This window comes from Crinia signifera, chromosome 12 (assembly GCF_055691185.1).
Source record: "Crinia signifera chromosome 12, ASM5569118v1, whole genome shotgun sequence".
NCBI classification, from domain to species: Eukaryota; Metazoa; Chordata; class Amphibia; order Anura; family Myobatrachidae; genus Crinia; species Crinia signifera.
This window is the reverse complement of record NC_139228.1, coordinates 48,521,894-48,541,648: the sequence shown is the minus strand read 5'-3', so window position 1 is coordinate 48,541,648 and position 19,755 is coordinate 48,521,894. Positions and strand designations below refer to the sequence as shown.

General features: G+C 41.3%; 1 non-coding gene and 5 pseudogenes across 1 annotated transcript; all 6 read left to right on the top strand.

Moving 5' to 3' along the window:
• The first annotated feature begins 304 nt into the window (after window positions 1-304).
• Window positions 305-423, top strand: LOC146051278 (5S ribosomal RNA). Its single transcript, XR_014466677.1, has one exon. It is a non-coding gene; the product is annotated as a 5S ribosomal RNA (ribosomal RNA).
• A 345-nt stretch (window positions 424-768) lies between these two features.
• LOC146050812 (5S ribosomal RNA) lies at window positions 769-888 on the top strand (annotated as a pseudogene).
• A 345-nt stretch (window positions 889-1,233) lies between these two features.
• Window positions 1,234-1,351, top strand: LOC146050757 (5S ribosomal RNA; annotated as a pseudogene).
• A 349-nt stretch (window positions 1,352-1,700) lies between these two features.
• Window positions 1,701-1,819, top strand: LOC146050758 (5S ribosomal RNA; annotated as a pseudogene).
• A 341-nt stretch (window positions 1,820-2,160) lies between these two features.
• Window positions 2,161-2,278, top strand: LOC146050795 (5S ribosomal RNA; annotated as a pseudogene).
• A 347-nt stretch (window positions 2,279-2,625) lies between these two features.
• On the top strand, window positions 2,626-2,744 carry LOC146050776 (5S ribosomal RNA; annotated as a pseudogene).
• Window positions 2,745-19,755: the final 17,011 nt, after the last annotated feature.

Below are 19,755 nucleotides of genomic sequence, written 5' to 3'. Positions count from 1 at the left end.
TAAATTGGAAACTTTTTCTTTTTATTGCCAATACAGACATTTGGGAGAGGTCAAACAGACACAATAGCCATCACCTAAAGACTTACCACAACGTTTCGGCCCAATTCCAACTGCTTTTGGAAGCTAAACAGTGTTGAGCCTCTTTAGTAGTTTAATTTGAGACCACCTGCTAATATCATGTCCTTTAGGTCTTTTTACATTACTAACACATGATTTTTTTCAGTAAGCCAATACAGTTAGGAAACTTTTTTATTAACTTACCTGGTTATAGAAGTAGAAGAGGGCAAAAAAGGGCCTGTATCTCGCCTACAGCCATACCACATTGGATACGCCCAATCTCGTCTGATCTTGGAAGCTAAGCAGTGATTGGCCTGGTTAGTACTTGGGTGGGAGACCACATGGGAACACCAGGTGCTGTAGGTTTTTTCCCATTACTGGCAAATTGTTTTTATTCTCTAGCTATTTAAATTGGAAACTTTTTCTTTTTATTGCCAATACAGACATTTGGGAGAGGTCAAACAGACACAATAGCCATCACCTAAAAACTTACCACTCTGTTTAGGCCCAATTCCAACTGCTTTTGGCAGCTAAACAGTGTTGAGCCTCTTTAGTAGTTTAATTTGAGACCACATGCTTATATCATGTCCTGTAGGTCTTTTTACATTATCAACACATGATTTTTTTCAGTAAGCCAAAACAGTTAGAAAACTTTTTGATTAGCTTACCTGGTTATAGAAGTAGAAGAGGGTAAAAAAGTGCCTGTATCTTACCTACAGCCGTACCACATTGAATAAGCCTAATCTCGTCTGATCTTGGAAGCTAAGCGGTGATGGGCCTGGTTAGATACTTGGGTGGGAGACCACATGGTAACACCAGGTGCTGTAGGTTTTTTCCCATTACTGGCAAATTGTTTTTATTCTCTTGCTATTTAAATTGGAAACTTTTTATTTTTATTGCCAATACAGACATTTGGGAGAGGTCAAACAGACACAATAGCCATCATCTAAAGACTTACCACACTGTTTCGGCCCAATTCCAACTTCTTTTGGCAGCTAAACAGTGTTGAGCCTCTTTAGTAGTTTAATTTGAGACCACCTGCTAATATCATGTCCTTTAGGTCTTTTTACATTACCAACACATGATTTTTTTCAGTAAGCCAATACAGTTGGGAAACTTTTTTATTAACTTACCTGGTTATAGAAGTAGAAGAGGGCAAAAAAGGGCCTGTTTCTCACCTATTCCATACCACATTGGATACGCCCAATCTTGTCTGATCTTGGAAGCTAAGCAGTGTTGGGCCTGGTTAGTACTTGGGTGGGAGACCACATGGGAACACCAGGTGCTGTAGGTTTTTTCCCATTACTGGCAAATTGTTTTTATTCTCTAGCTATTTAAATTGGAAACTTTTTTTTTTTTTTTATTGCCAGTACAGACATTTGGAAGAGGTCAAACAGACACAATAGCCATCACCTAAAGACTTACCACACTGTTTAGGCCCAATTCCAACTGCTTTTGGCAGCTAAACAGTGTTGAGCCTCTTTAGTAGTTTAATTTGAGACCACCTGCTAACATCATGTCCTGTAGGTCTTTTTACATTACCAACACATGATTTTTTTCAGTAAGCCAATACAGTTAGGAAACTTTTTTATTAGCTTACCTGGTTATAGAAGTAGAAGAGGGCAAAAAAGTGCCGGTGTCTCATCAACAGCCATACCACATTGGATACGCCCAATCTTGTCTGATCTTGAAAGCTAAGCAGTGTTGGGTCTGGTTAGTACTTGGGTGGGAGACCACATGGAAACACCAGGTGCTGTAGGTTTTTTCCCATTACTGGCAAATTGTTTTTATTCTCTTGCTATTTAAATTGGAAATTTTTTTTATTGCCAATACAGACATTTGGGAGAGGTCAAACAGACACAATAGCCATCATCTAAAGACTTACCACACTGTTTCGGCCCAATTCCAACTTCTTTTGGCAGCTAAACAGTGTTGAGCCTCTTTAGTAGTTTAATTTGAGACCACCTGCTAATATCATGTCCTTTAGGTCTTTTTACATTACCAACACATGATTTTTTTCAGTAAGCCAATACAGTTGGGAAACTTTTTTATTAACTTACCTGGTTATAGAAGTAGAAGAGGGCAAAAAAGGGCCTGTATCTCACCTACTCCATACCACATTGGATACGCCCAATCTTGTCTGATCTTGGAAGCTAAGCAGTGTTGGGTCTGGTTAGTACTTGGGTGGGAGACCACATGGAAACACCAGGTGCTGTAGGTTTTTTCCCATTACTGGCAAATTGTTTTTATTCTCTTGCTATTTAAATTGGAAACTTTTTATTTTTATTGCCAATACAGACATTTGGGAGAGGTCAAACAGACACAATAGCCATCAGCTAAAAACTTACCACACTGTTTCGGCCCAATTCCAACTGCTTTTGGCAGCTAAACAGTGTTGAGCCTCTTTAGTAGTTTAATTTGAGACCACCTGCTAATATCATGTCCTTTAGGTCTTTTTACATTACCAACACATGATTTTTTTTTTAGTAAGCCAATACAGTTGGGAAACTTTTTTATTAACTTACCTGGTTATAGAAGTAGAAGAGGGCAAAAAAGGGCCTGTATCTCATCTACAGCCATACCACATTGGACACAAACAATCTCGTCTGATCTTGGAAGCTAAGCAGTGTTGGGCCTTGTTAGTACTTGGGTGGGAGACCACATGGGAACACCATGTGCTGTAGCTAGTTTTGTAGGTTTTCAATTAGACTAGCGTGAGGAAAGACCTAAGTAAGTTATGGAGAGCAAATAAATTCCTTATGCAAATTAGTTTGGAAATTAGACCATCTGATTGGTTGATGCAATTCTCATTAGGGATGACCATCGATGTTTATAAACCATCGATGGGTTATGGTCGATGTTCAATAGTTTTGACATCGATGGGGAGAACCAGATGGTTTCACACCATCAATGTCAAGCTCAAATGACTAGTTTTGTTTTGCTATTTCCTGGGACAAGGAGCATAGCTCCACCCACAACACCAGTGAAGCCCAGCCCCTGTATTCTGATTGCCCCACAGGCCAGTCAGTCAAATACAATGGATGAAAATTGATATGTTACAATATCGATGGCAAAGGCAACTATGGGCATCACTAATTCTCCTTGAAAATAAATCGATTCTGATTGGTTTATGTACTGTCAGTCAACAGTTTTGTATTTTACTACTTTAGGTGGGACCATCATGCAATAGTCTTCAACCAGCTAGCCAATTGGTCAAAATTGTTCTTGTCATCCACCATCTTTAGCTAGTTTTGTAGGTTTTCAATTAGACTAGGGTGAGGAAGGACCTAAGTAAGTTATGGAGAGCAAATAAATGCCTTATGCAAATTAGTTTAGAAATTAGACCATCTGATTGGTTGATGCAATTCTCATTAGGGAATACCATCGATGTTTATAAACCATCGATGGGTTATGGTCGATGTTCCTTAGTTTTGACATCAATCGGGTTGAACCAGATGGTTTCACACAATCAATGTCAAGCTCAAACTACTAGTTTTGTTTTGCTATTTCCTGGGACACGGAGCATAGCTCCACCCACGACACCAGTGAAGCCCCGCCCCTGTATTCTGATTGGCCCAAAGGCCAGTCAGTCAAATACAATGGATGAAAATTGATATGTTACAACATCGATGGCAAAGGCAACTATGGGCATCACTAATTCTCATTGAAAATAAATCGATTCTGATTGGTTTATGTACTGTCAGTCAACATTTTTCTATTTTACTACTTTAGGTGGGACCATCATGCACTAGTCTTCAACCAGCTAGCCAATTGGTCAAAATTGTTCTGGTCATCCACCATCTTTAGCTAGTTTTGTAGGTTTTCAATTAGACTAGGATGAGGAAGGACCTAAGTAAGTTATGGAGAGCAAATAAATTCCTTATGCAAATTAGTTTAGAAATTAGACCATCTGATTGGTTGATGCAATTCTCATTAGGGATTGCCATCAATGTTTATAAACCATCGATGGGTTATGGTCGATGTTCAATAGTTTTTACATCGATGGGGGAGAACCAGATGGTTTCACACCATCAATGTCAAGCTCAAACTACTAGTTTTGTTTTGCTATTTCCTGGGACACGGAGCATAGCCCCACCCCCACATTCTGATTGGCCCATAGGCCAGTCAGTCAAATACAATGGATGACCACTGATATGGGTACTTGTGAGTTATCCGGGCTGCCGATTTTGTCCTTAAGTTTAGTTAACTTAAGGACACCCGACCGACGCGATGCCCGCGATTTAGCCCAAATCGGGGGCATCGCGTCGGTCGTGGCCGTTATAAGGGGCCGCGACGCTATGCCCGCGATTTCCCATAGACAGTAATGTTAAAAGACACGATGGACCCGATTTCCCAAAGACAGCAATGTTAAAATAAAATGACAATGTGAAATTGGCCAATATGGCCATTTCACATTGGATATGTTTTAAAAAAAAATGTTTCATGGCCCCCCACCACCGTTAACGCCACCCCGCTATTGACGCCAACCCGAAGCGTGGCGAGCGCAGCGAGCCCGCGAGGGGCGGCGGTACGCGTCCTCCGACCTTTTCATACCCCTACTATCCACTAGGGCGTGGAGTGAGAATAGAATAGTGTGGCGAGCGCAGCGAGCCACCGAGCCCGAAGCGTGGCGAGCGAGCCCCGCGAGGGGACGCGTATACCTTCACAGGTATCCGCGTGCCCTTGCGGGCTTCACAGGTGTCCGCGTCCCCTCGCGGGGCTCGCCACGCTTCGGGCTCGGTGGCTCGCTGCGCTCGCCACACTATTCTATTCTCACTCCACGCCCTAGTGGATAGTAGGGGTATGAAAAGGTTGGAGGACGCGTACCGCCGCCGCTCGCCACGCTTCGGGTTGGCGTCAATAACGGGGTGGCGTTAACGGTGGTGGGGGGCCATGAAACATTTTTTTTTAAAACATATCCAATGTGAAATGCGCATATTGGCCAATTTCACATTGTCATTTTATTTTAACATTGTTGTCTATGGGAAATCGGGTCCATCGCGTCTTTTAACATTACTGTCTATGGGAAATCGGGTCGGAAATCGGGTCCATCGTGTCTTTTAACATTACTGTCTATGGGAAATCGCGGGCATCGCGTCGCGGCTCCTTATAACGGCCACGACCGACGCGATGCCCACGATTTCGGGCGCGATGAAAAAATCGGCAGCCCGGATAACTCACAAGTACCCTGATATGTAACAACATCGATGGCAAAGGCCACAATGGCCATCATTAATACTCATTTAAAACAATAATTTCCGATTGGTTTATGTACTGTCAGTCAACAGTTTTCTATTTTACTACTTTTGATGGGACGATCATGCAATAGTCTTCAACCAGGAAGCCAATTGGTCAAGAATGTTCTTGTTATCAACCATCTCTGGCTGGTTTTGTAGGTTTTAAATTAGACTAGCGTGAGGAAGGACCTAAGTAAGTTATGGAGAGCAAATAAATTCCTTATGCAAATTAGTTTGGAAATTAGACCATCTGATTGGTTGATGCAATTCTCATTAGGGATGGCCATCGATGTTTATAAACCATCGATGGGTTATGGTCGATGTTCCTTAGTTTTGACATCGATCGGGTTGAACCAGATGGTTTCACACAATCAATGTCAAGCTCAAACTACTAGTTTTGTTTTGCTATTTCCTGGGACACGGAGCACAGCTCCACCCACGACACCAGTGAAGCCCCGCCCCCATATTCTTATTGGCCCACAGGCCAGTCAGTCAAATACAATGTATGACCACTGATATGTAAAAACATTGATGGCAAAGGCAACAATGGTCATCATTAATACTCATTCAAAACAATCCATTCCGATTGGTTTATGTACTGTCAGCCAACAGGTTTCTATTTTACTACTTTTGATGGGACCATCATGCAATAGTCTTCATCCAGGAAGCCAATTGGTCAAGAATGTTCTTGTTATCAACCATCTTTGGCTGGTTTTCTAGGTTTTCAATTAGACTAGGGTGAGGAAGGACCTAATTAAGTTATGGAGAGCAAATAAATTCCTTATGCAAATTAGTTTGGAAATTAGACCATCTGATTGGTTGATGCAATTCTCATTAGAGATAGCCATCGACCATCGATGTTTATAAACCATCGATGGGTTATGGTCGATGCTCAATAGTTTTGACATCGATGGGGGAGAACCAGATGGTTTTACACCATCAATGTCAAGCTCAAATGACTAGTTTTGTTTTGCTATTTCCTGGGACAAGGAGCATAGCTCCACCCACAACACCAGTGAAGCCCAGCCCCTGTATTCTGATTGGTCCACAGGCCAGTCAGTCAAATACAATGGATGAAAATTGATATGTTACAACATCGATGGCAAAGGCAACTATGGGCATCACTAATTCTCATTGAAAATAAATTGATTCTGATTGGTTTATGTACTGTCAGTCAACAGTTTTCTATTTTACTACTTTAGGTGGGACCATCATGCACTAGTCTTCAACCAGCTAGCCAATTGGTCAAAATTGTTCTTGTCATCCACCATCTTTAGCTAGTTTTGTAGGTTTTCAATTAGACTAGGGTGAGGAAGGACCTAAGTAAGCTATGGAGAGCAAATAAATTCCTTATGCAAATTAGTTTAGAAATTAGACCATCTGATTGGTTGATGCAATTCTCATTAGGGATGGCCATCGATGTTTATAAACCATCGAGGGGTTATGGTCGATGTTCAATAGTTTTGACATCGATGGGGGAGAACCAGATGGTTTCACACCATCAATGTCAAGCTCAAATGACTAGTTTTGTTATTTCCTGGGACAAGGAGCATAGCTCCACCCACAACACCAGTGAAGCCCAGCCCCTGTATTCTGATTGGCCCACAGGCCAGTCAGTCAAATACAATGAATGACCACTGAAATGTAACAACATCGATGGCAAAGGCAACAACGGCCATCATTAATACTTATTCAAAACAATCCATTGCGATTGGTTAATGTACTGTCAGTCAACAGTTTTCTATTTTACTACTTTTGATGGGACCATCATGCAACAGTCTTTAACCAGGAAGCCAATTGGTCAATTATGTTCTTGTTATCAACCATCTTTAGCTGGTTTTCTAGGTTTTCAATTAGACTAGGGTGAGGAAGGACCTAAGTAAGCTATGGAGAGCAAATAAATTCCTTATGCAAATTAGTTTAGAAATTAGACCATCTGATTGGTTGATGCAATTCTCATTAGGGATGGCCATCGACCATCGATGTTTATAAACCATCGATGGGTTATGGTCGATGTTCAATAGTTTTGACATCGATGGGGGAGAACCAGATGGTTTCACACCATCAATGTCAAGCTCAAATGACTAGTTTTGTTTTGCTATTTCCTGGGACAAGGAGCATAGCTCCACCCACAACACAAGTGAAGCCCAGCCCCTGTATTCTGATTGGCCCACAGGCCAGTCAGTCAAATACAATGGATGAAAATTGATATGTTACAACATCGATGGCAAAGGCAACTATGGGCATCACTAATTCTCCTTGAAAATAAATCGATTCTGATTGGTTTATGTACTGTCAGTCAACAGTTTTGTATTTTACTAGCGTTATGGGGAAGCCACAATCACCTCCTGAGGAAGCCGCTAATATCGGAAGGCGGAGAAACGCGTAGAGGGCGACGGGACAGCTTTGTGGCAACTGGATACAATTTGAAGGAATATTATATTCAGCGACCGCAGTGAACTGCTAAAATCATTTGGTCCTATTTACTCCTAAGTATCAAGAGCCGGATCCCCACCTTTCTGAAAAGGACACAAACCCTCAATAAAATAAGTGAGTTATTCCACTAACATGTGCACATGAGTGGGGGACAGTTACTCCTGATAAATTGGGAGGTTTTTTATTAACCGTTTTTTTTACTAATGTTATGGACTAACAAGTTGAACACAGTTCAAAAGTATTCTACTAACAGTCTAAACAGAGCATTGTTACATGTGTGTTCGTCTTGTTTGTTACAGTGGCCACTAACAAATTACATGAAATTAATTGTGTTTTAACTTTGATTGATTTTTTTAATAAATTGTATATGATTTTGCAAAGCGCAGCTCCATTGTCTTTTTTCTTGTAACCTTACATTCTAAAGGGGTTGGTAATCCCCCTTATTGGGAGCTGCTGCAGTGCGAAATTAGACAATCAGAGCTCAAACCCTTTCTCTCTTTTTTTCTATTTTACTACTTTAGGTGGGACCATCATGCAATAGTCTTCAACCAGCTAGCCAATTGGTCAAAATTGTTCTTGTCATCCACCATCTTTAGCTAGTTGTGTAGGTTTTCAATTAGACTAGGGTGAGGAAGGACCTAAGTAAGTTATGGAGAGCAAATAAATGCCTTATTCAAATTAGTTTGGAAATTAGACCATCTGATTGGTTGATGCAATTCTCATTAGGGAATACCATCGATGTTTATAAACCTTCGATGGGTTATGGTCGATGTTCAATAGTTTTAACATCGATGGAGGAGAACCAGATGGTTTCACACCATCAATGTCAAGTTAAAACGACTAGTTTTGTTTTGCTATTTCCTGGTACACGAAGGCACTCCCCCATATTCTGTTTGGCCCACAGGCCAGTCAGTCTAGGCCCACAGGCCAGTCAGTCTAATGCAATGGTTGACCACTGATATGTAACAACATCGATGGCAAAGGCAACAATGGCCATCATTAATACTCATTCAAAACAATCCATTCCGATTGATTTATGTACTATCAGTCAACAGTTTTCTATTTTACTACTTTTGATGGGACCATCATGCAATAGTCTTCAACCAGGAAGCCAATTGGTCAAGAATGTTCTTGTTATCAACCATCTTTGACTGGTTTTATAGGTTTTCAATTAGACTAGGTTGAGGAAGGACCTAAGTAAGTTATGGAGAGCAAATAAATTCCTTATGCAAATTAGTTTGGAAATTAGACCATCTGATTGGTTGATGCAATTCTCATTAGGGATGGCCATCGGCCATCGACCATCGATGTTTATAAACCATCGATGGGTTATGGTCGATGTTCAATAGTTTTTACATCGATGGGGGAGAACCAGATGGTTTCACACCATCAATGTCAAGCTCAAATGACTAGTTTTGTTTTGCTATTTCCTGGGACACGGAGCATAGCTCCACCCACGACACCAGTGAAGCCCCGCCCCCATATTCTTATTGGCCCACAGGCCATTCAGTCAAATACAATGTATGACCACTGATATGTAAAAACATTGATGGAAAAGGCAACAATGGTCATCATTAATACTCATTCAAAACAATCCATTCCGATTAGTTTATGTACTGTCAGCCAACAGGTTTCTATTTTACTACTTTTGATGGGACCATCATGCAATAGTCTTCATCCAGAAAGCCAATTGGTCAAGAATGTTCTTGTTATCAACCATCTTTGGCTGGTTTTCTAGGTTTTCAATTAGACTAGGGTGAGGAAGGACCTAAGTAAGTTATGGAGAGCAAATAAATTCCTTATGCAAATTAGTTTGGAAATTAGACCATCTGATTGGTTGATGCAATTCTCATTAGGGATGGCCATCGACCATCGACGTTTATAAACAATCGATGGGTTATGGTCGATGTTCAATAGTTTTGACATCGATGGGGGAGAACCAGATGGTTTCACACAATCAATGTCAAGCTCAAATGACTAGTTTTGTTTTGCTATTTCCTGGGACAAGGAGCATAGCTCCACCCACAACACCAGTGAAGCCCAGCCCCTGTATTCTGATTGGCCCACAGGCCAGTCAGTCAAATACAATGGATGAAAAGTGATATGTTACAACATCGATGGCAAAGGCAACTATGGGCATCACTAATTCTCCTTGAAAATAAATCGATTCTGATTGGTTTATGTACTGTCAGTCAACAGTTTTCTATTTTACTACTTTAGGTGGGACCATCATGCAATAGTCTTCAACCAGCTAGCCAATTGGTCAAAATTGTTCTTGTCATCCACCATCTTTAGCTAGTTTTGTAGGTTTTCAATTAGACTAGGGTGAGGAAGGACCTAAGTAAGTTATGGAGAGCAAATAAATGCCTTATGCAAATTAGTTTAGAAATTAGACCATCTTATTGGTTGATGCAATTCTCATTAGGGATGACCCTCAATATTTATGAAACATCTATGAGTTATGGTCGATGTTTAATAGTTTTGACATCGATGGGGGGAGAACCAGATGGTTTCACACCATCAATGTCAAGCTCAAATGACTCGTTTTGTTTTGCTATTTCCTGGGACAAGGAGCATAGCTCCACCCACAACACCAGTGAAGCCCCGCCCCTGTATTCTGATTGACCCACAGCCCAGTCAGTCAAATACGATGGATGAAAATTGATACGTTACAACATCGATGGCAAAGGCAACTATGGGAATCCCTAATTCTCATTGAAAATAATCGATTCTGATTGGTTTGTGTACTGTCAGTCAACAGTTTTCTATTCTACTACTTCAGGTGGGACCATCATGCAATAGTCTTCAACCAATGAGCCAATTATTCTTGTCACCATCTTTAGCTATATTTGTAGGTTTTCAATTAGACTAGGGTGAGGAAGGACTTAAGTAAGTTATGGAGAGCAAATAAATTACTTATGCAAATTAGTTTAGAAATTAGACCATCTGATTGGTTGATGCAATTCTCATTAGGGATGACCCTCAACATTTATAAAACATCCATGAGTTATGGTCGATGTTCAATAGTTTTAACATCGATGGGGGGAGAACCAGATGGTTTCACACCATCAATGTCAAGCTCAAATGACTAGTATTGTTATTTCCTGGGACAAGGAGCATAGCTCCACCCACAACACCAGTGAAGCCCCGCCCCTGTATTCTGATTGTCCACAAGCCAGTCAGTCAAATACGATGGATGAAAATCGATATGTTACAACATCGATAGCAAAGGCAAGTATGGGAATCACTAATTCTCATTCAAAACAATCCATTCTGATTGGTTTATGTACTGTCAGCCAACAGTTTTCTATTTTACTACTTTTGATGGGACCATCATGCAATAGTCTTCAACCAGGAAGCAAATTGGTCAAAAATGTTCTTGTTATCAACCATCGTTGGCTGGTTTTGTAGGTTTTCAATTAGACTAGGGTGAGGAAGGACCTAAGTAAGTTATGGAGAGCAAATACATTCCTTATGTAAATTAGTTTGGAAATTAGACCATCTGATTGGTTGATGCAATTCTCATTAGGGATGGCCATCGATGTTTGTAAACCATCAATGGGTTATGGTCGATGTTTAATCGTTTTTACATCGATGGGGGAGAACCAGATGGTTTCACACCATCAATGTCAAGCTCAATCTACTAGTTTTGTTTTGCTATTTCCTGGGACACGGAGCATAGCTCGACCCACGACACCAGTGAAGCCCCGCCCCCATATTCTGATTGGCCCACAGGCCAGTCAGTCAAATACAATGGATGACCACTGATATGTAACAACATCGATGGCAAAGGCAACAATGGCCATCATTAATACTCATTCAAAACAATCCATTCCGATTGGTTTATTTACTGTCAGTGAACAGTTTTCTATTTTACTACTTTTGATGGGACCATCATGCAATAGCCTTCAACCAGGAAGCCAATTGGTCAAGAATGTTCGTGTTATCAACCATCTTTCACTGGTTTTGTAGGTTTTCAATTAGACTAGAGTGAAAAAGGACCTAAGTAAGTTATGGAGAGCAAATAAATTCCTTATGCAAATTAGTTTGGAAATTAGACCATCTGATTGGTTGATGCAATTCTCATTAGGGATGGCCATCGGCCATCGATGTTTATAAACCATCGATGGGTTATGGTCGATGTTCAATAGTTTTTACATCGATGGGGTTGAACCAGTCAAATACCCTTTAGACTATCTCTCACGTGACTTTCTGAGCGATAAACTTTTCTCCTTCATCAACTGGTTTTATTTTTCTTTTTTGAAATGAAAAAAAACTTACAAAGAACCAATAAAAAGCACCACAATACCATATCCCCTCTCCCCTAAACTATACAAATTTTACAACATGCATCCATTTCTTTACTTTCCACACTCCCTCTGCATCCATACCACCTCCACCTTCTTTATCAAACAAATAACATGTATACAATTTCCCCAACACCATCCTAATACAATCATTCACACTTTTATCTTCTTTCTTATACACATACATATTCCTATTATCCCACAATACTTCCATTACACAACACATTAATAGCCACATCACTCTTTCTTTTATTTTCCCATTTACTCCCAAACCAAACATTGCCAACCTCCATGAAATCCCATTTACACCACACAATTCTCTACATAATCCACTCATACCCTTCCATACTTTTTTAGCAAAACCACATCCCCACATTACATGCAATACTGTCTCATTTATTCCACATTCTTCTCTCGGGCATATTTCTATTCTTGTTAAATCTCTCTTTTTAAGTACCATTCTTACAGGCAAGACACCATGCATAACTTTCCAAACCACATCTTTTTGTTTATTTGACATCCCATTCATTTCCATTTTCTTCCACACCACTTCTGCTTCTTTCAATCTCAAATATTCAATATTGCATACAGTTTCTCTGTCTTTCAAAATCTTTATTATTTTCTTCCTCCCCATAAAATCTTCCATACTCATACTTAACAAATCATTATTCCTAATAAATCGCTCCACAAACACATACCATTCTGGGCAACTGAAGGCCATTGGCACACTCAAAGACCTCTTCATCCATCCAATCCCACATAACATCCATCCACCCAGGTATTTTGTCATATATGAGGTTTTTGAACTCCCCTTTAACAATCTCGCCACAATTGCCACATAATTCACTCCTATAAATCTATCAAAATTTGGAAAATTTCCCCCTCCTTTAATCCTAGATTTAACCACATTCTCACGTCTCAACCACTCCATTTTACTACCCCACAGAAAAACAAAACATTTCCTTACAATTTTTCTAAAAACACCATTTGGGGGGGGAAACACACATGCAACATACAATATTATGGGAAGAATCACACTCTTCACAACTAGTACTTTCCCTGTCATTGATAAATTTCTTAATTTCCAGAAATCCAATTTCTTCATAATCTTCCTATTACATTCATTCCAACTATCATTACCTTTTAAGTTATCATCGAAAATTAAACCCAACACCTTTATCCCCCCTGCCACTCTTGTAATCTCATTCACTTCCACATTAATTTCACCAAACACTCTATAATTACTTTTATCCCAATTAATTTTAAAACCTGATGCATTACAAAAAAACCCACTAATAATCTTGTCCTGTTTAAGGCTGCTTGGTTTTGACACAATACTACCACATCATCCATGTACCCCATTACTTTAGCACTCTTACCACCACTCCCAGGTATAAGTACTCCTCTCACAACCTTATCACACCTAATCATTTGTAACAGTGGCTCCATCACACAAATAAACAACACAGGGGACACAGGACACCCCTGCCTTACACCTGATTTAACCATGATCTCCTCACTCACATTCCCATTCACCAATATACGACTCGATGCCAAAACATACAAACTTCTTACTCTTTCTACAAACCCAGCGGGAAACCCCATTTTTAACAAAACTCTGAACATAAACTCATGTGCAACTTTATCAAAGGCTTTTTCAAAATCAAGACTCAAAACCACACAACCTTGTTTCCTATCTTTACAATCTCTCAGTATATCCCTTAATAAAATCAAATTATCACTAATTTTACGTTCCGGTACAGCACATACTTGGTCTTCATTCACAATTTTTCCTATTACACTTCTCATTCGATTCGCCAAAATTTTTGAATATATTTTGTAATCTGAATTTAACAAAGTTATAGGCCTCCAGTTGCCCAGATCTCTTCTATCATTCTTTTTATATATTAAAACTACAACACCCTTACCCATAGACTTGCCAATTATACCATTTATCCACATAAACTGGCATACTTCCACTAAATCACTTCTCAACATATCCCAACACATACAATATAACTCTACTGGCAATCCATCTTGCCCAGGAGTTTTGTTTTTTCTTGCATTCATAACCACCATTTTTACTTCTTCCACACCAATATCTTCCATCAAAACACTTTTATCTTCCTGACTTACTTCATTCTGTAATACACTTAAAACTTCATCTCCAATATCACTTTCAATAATTTTCCTTCCATACAATTCTTTGTAAAACTTAACTACTTCTTCCGTTAATTTACCACCACTAACATCCATTCCTTCTCCATTCCTTAATACATCCATATCATTTTTCCTTTTACATATTTTCCTGAAAAAAAACCTTGTACATTTCTCATTTTTCTCTTGATGCTCAACTTTCGCTCTAAAAATGATTTTCTTCCCCCTATTTTCCAAATAGTTGTTTAACACACACCTTTCTTTCACAATCTCTTCACTCATGTCAAATCCTAGATCTCTCATTTTGTAAAGATACCTCATTCTTACACATAATGCCTCATACCTCATTCTTTCCTTCCTTACTTTTTTGATTCCCCATTTTCTGAAAAAACACCTCATCCTAACTTTCAGCCACTCCCACCATACTAATATATTCTCAAAGTCATTTTTTCTCCTCTTCCATATTGCATACATCTTAACCAAATCATCCCTTACTTTACGGTCTTCTAGCAAACGAACATTTAATTTCCATATACCTCTACCATATACATTGTTTACATTCCCTTGGACTTCACATATAATGCATCGTGATCTGAAAAAGGCATTCTTACCTGCTCTCCATTCATACATGATATACCTTTGGATATAAAAATATAGTCAATTCTGGAAGTTATGCCTCCTCTATCAGCAATATACGTTGGTGGAGGTGGCTTCCCCATACACACCGCAGCTGCATCTATAAAGGAAAAATCCGTAATAATCTGATTTAATATATTCCCGGTTATATCAACACTCCTAGTACTTCCATATCCTCTCCCACTTTTCTCAATTATACAATTGAAATCCCCCATTAACATAAGGGGTGTTCTTCCAGGAAGGAATAACCTTATCTTAACAAACAATTTCTTTCTTTCTAATTTACAAGCAGGAGCATATATACACATGATCCTAAACCTCCACCCTCTAAGACTAAAAGTCCCAACAATACACCTCCCTTCTTCCACCACAAAAAAATCCTCCCCTATAATATCCCTATTATTTATTACAATACCCACCCCATCATTTTTATTTAAAAAAGACCCAGATTAAAAACTATCCCCTTTGTCCCATTCTTCTTTTTTAATGGGCTCTGAAATCCCACATTCCTGTACACAAATTATATCAGCTTTTAAGTTTTTTAATATTTCAAAAACCGCAGCACACCTGGGTCTGCTTGTTATCAGCCTGACATTTAATGTTGCAACTTTTACACTAATGTTGCTTGTAATATTAGGCATAGGTAGATTTAGAAGTCCCGTAAATAATTTCAAGGTAGTTGGTTACAAAAACACAACTTAAATCAGCATCATCCAATTTCATCATAGTTCTCCTTCCCAGTCAAACGTGCGATTGACTGTTTGGATGCCCCAAAAATATTAGAAGATTCAGTGGAAGATGGGGAACTGGCATTGTCTTCGGAACTTAAGGTAGTATCCATACAATCTGGTTCAATTGCTGAGGGACTGTATTTAACCCTTTCAATTCTGGCTTTTTTAACAGCCCTTCCATCAGGAGTTGCTTTCCTCAGTTTTATAGACTCCTCATCAGACAATATGGTATCAGCACTTTGAATATCCTCTGAATCAAAGACTTTCAACTGCTCCTCACTGTGGTCAGTTGCAGTATCAGCAGTTTGCATTGCCTTAACTGGCTGTTGTGGATCTGGGGTAGCCTGTGCCTCCACCTCCATCTGTACTCCATTTTGCACAACAAGCACCGGGGCTATACATGTCTTTTTAGCCTCTGTTGTGCGAGTTTCCTTAGCCATTTGGCATGCTGCCTCTCTGGCTTCTCTTTCAGCTTGCTCAGCTAATCTTCGAGCACCTTGCTCTTTTCGAGCTTTGGTGAATTCTGTTGAAATGTTTTGAAAGAAAGTCCAGGTTCCCCGCAGAGGTCGCATTTGCGTTCCTCTGGGCACCGGTTTGCTTCATGCCCCTCTTTTCTGCAGTTTCTACAGGTTCTCCCTTTCTCACACTCTTCCCTTGTGTGGCCATATTCAAAACATTTTCTGCAGAATCTGGGTTGGGTGGGGTAATATAGGAAGCACCTGTTGCCTCCAATTGTGAAATTAGCAGGAGGATGCATTACCCCACCTGGACATCTATCATCCCTCCTTAGTTTACACCAAAATTTTCTTTTGGCATTAAAGATACCCATACTGTTTTTCAAAAATTCCCCTCCTCTCACAGAACTGCAATACCGGTACTTGTGAGTTATCCGGGCGCCCGATTTTTGGTCGTATACGCATCGCGTCGCATCGCATGGCATCGTATGTTAACCAAATGGCATGCGATGCGACGCGACGAGATCACCACCCGAACCCGATTTCGCATCGCGTCGCATCGTATGTTAACCAAATGGCATGCGATGCGACGCGACGAGATCACCACCCAAACCCGATTTTACATCGGGTACCATGTAAAGTGATCACGTCGCATCGCATGTTAACCACATGGCATGCGATGCGATGCGATGCGACAGCACCCGATTTTAGCAGGGCAAAACCCCCAGAAAGTGTCACAAAAAGTGACACAATGTCAGTCCCATCCCCATTGTCAACGCCACTCCACTATCAACGTGAACCCGAAGCGTGGCGAGCGCAGCGAGCCCGCGAGGGGCAACGGTACGCGTCCTCCGACCTTTTCATGCCCTACTATCCACTAGGGCGTGGAGTGAGAATAGAATAGTGTGGCGAGCGCAGCGAGCCACCGAGCCCGAAGCGTGGCGAGCGCAGCGAGCCCCGCGAGGGGACACGGATACCTTCACAGGGAAGCGCGTCCCTTCGCGGGCTTCCCAGGTGTCCGCGTGGCCATGGACACCTGGGAAGCCCGCGAAGGGACGCGCTTACCTGTGAAGTTATCCGTGTCCACTCGCGGGGCTCGCTGCGCTCGCCACGCTTCGGGCTCGGTGGCTCGCTGCGCTCGCCACACTATTCTATTCTCACTCCACGCCCTAGTGGATAGTAGGGCATGAAAAGGTCGGAGGACGCGTACTGCCGCCCCTCGCGGGCTCGCTGCGCTCGCCACGCTTCGGGTTCACGTTGATAGTGGAGTGGCTGTGAGCATCCAATATCATTCATCAATATCATTCATATCTGACACATTAAGGACAACTGAATTTAAGGGAATAACTGTGTAATTAACATATTACAGAAATAAATTATAATAACAATCAATCACAAAGCACACAATAATCAATCACCATCATTATTTATCGAGCAAAGTGAGCGCATGTAGAATGCGGGCAAATGCGCTGTCTCCCGCCAGGCACTTTCGCCACACAAACTCCTGCATGTAGGAATCAAGGTGATGGCGGGCTGTGCCCCGCTGGCGTTTGTTGCGCCATTTTGCACAACCCCACAGTCTCTCAATGTTCTGGGTGTGTGCACCAGTCTCTGGGTCTACAAAATTGTACCGATGGTTGACCCTCAAGTGGCTGTAACCAGCCCGCTCCAGTTCAGGAGTTTTGTAGGCGCGCCAGCAATCGCTGACAATCGTGCTGCCAGGCGCCACGTGCTCCACAATTGCACTGAGGAGAGTTGGTGCATCTCGCTTGGCAACTGCTACCATGAAACAGTCCCCTGTCTCCCGGCACACTCCTCCGAACACCCACTGCTGTGGGAGAACTCTGCCAACATTGGCTTGGCGTTTCACAAAGAGTGTCTCGTCCACCTCCACTATTTGCCCTGGTCCTCCAATCTGGCGTTGAGGCTGTGACATCAAGTCGCATTGGCATGCCTCCCGCATCAATGCGTTATAAAATATGGTGCTTTTGTTACATATTTTCAAGTTCTTAGTACAGAAGTGAGTTCATCACACCAGCAGTAGATGAAGCGCAGGATTGTCATGAACGGCAGCCTGCACCCAGGGTAGAATAGCGAGGCCCGCAGACTCTGCTTTTTCGCGCAACTTTTAATGTAGCAGCGCCATTTGCGCTCCTTTATAGACAGGCGCATAGGGTGGCCATTTGGACAAGTGGCTGTAGATGGAAGCAGCCCTTTGTCCTGCAGGAATACTACTGTCTCTTCTTCAGTTTTAGGGAGGCTGAAGATACCATCCACCAAAGCCATTTTGGGAAATACGGTGTAAGGGCCAAAATGGGGCAGGTGTAAGGGGCCAAATGGGGCAATATTGGGGCAAATGTCCAAAAATTCACCTCACAAATACACCAACACTGTAAATCACTTGCTCTCTCTGTAAATCACTTGCTCTCTCCTCTGGAAACTACCTCACACTGATTTTCTTCCAGATGTGGCAGAGGGCGGGTTTAAAAATGGGCGGGAAGTGTTAACATCGCGTCGCGTCGCATCCCATTGTATACCATACAATAAGCATACGATGCGACGAGATACGACGCGATGGCAAATCGCGTCGCATCGCGTCGCATCGTATGCTTATTATAATGGCATGCGATGACCACATCGGGCGCCCGGATAACTCACAAGTACCGCAATACCTTGCAAGGAAAGCAAGTAACAAATCATAGTTCATAAACGGATTGTAAGCATGTACTGTGATTGGGACTTCTTGTGCAGTAAATAGGGGAAACATTTCTATCCCCTCCATTTTAGGGTCCAGATATTTCTCTTTTAACATTTCATAAACTTTGTAACTGTCTTTCTCATCGAAAAAACTGACATCATACATGCCCTGGTTAGTAAAATCTTGGATACAAAAAATAGTACTTAGCTTCACTCCTGCCAGCTCCACCAAAACTTCCCTCACGAGATGATAAAGTCCACAGTCTTTCCTCCTTCTTTCTTGCACGAAAAAAACGGATTGAATTCTTCAGTCCAGGTGTTCCAGCCATGATGCTTCAAAATTCCTGCGGTGTTGATACCTCCTCAGCGTAGTAGATCCCACAGAAAAGTTTTCCAACCTCACAACCTCAGGCACAGACCTCAGCCCGGGCCAAAAGGCTGCAAATCCCAGACAATTGGTCAAGAATGCTCTTGTTATCAACCATCTTTGGCTGGTTTTGTAGGTTTTCAATTAGACTAGGGTGAGGAAGGACCTAAGTAAGTTATGGAGAGCAAATAAATTCCATATGCAAATTAGTTTGGAAACTAGAATATCTGATTGGTTGATGCAATTCTCACTAGGGATGACCCTCAATATTTATAAAACATCTATGAGTTATGGTCGATGTTCAATAGTTTTGATATCGATGGGGGGGGGGGAGCTTGACATTGATGGTTTCACACCATCAATGTCAAGCTCAAATGACTAGTTTTGTTTTGCTATTTCCTGGGACAAGGAGCATAGCTCCACCCACAACACCAGTGAAGCCCCGCCCCCATATTCTGATTGGCCCACAGGCCAGTCAGTCAAATACAATGGATGACCACTGATATGTAACAACATCAATGGCAAAGGCAACATTGGCCATCATTAATACTCATTCAAAACAATCCATTCCGATTAGTTTATGTACTGTCAGTCAACAGTTTTCTATTTTACTACTTTAGTATTACCATCATGCAATAGTCTTCAACCAGCAAGTCAATTGGTCAAAATTGTTCT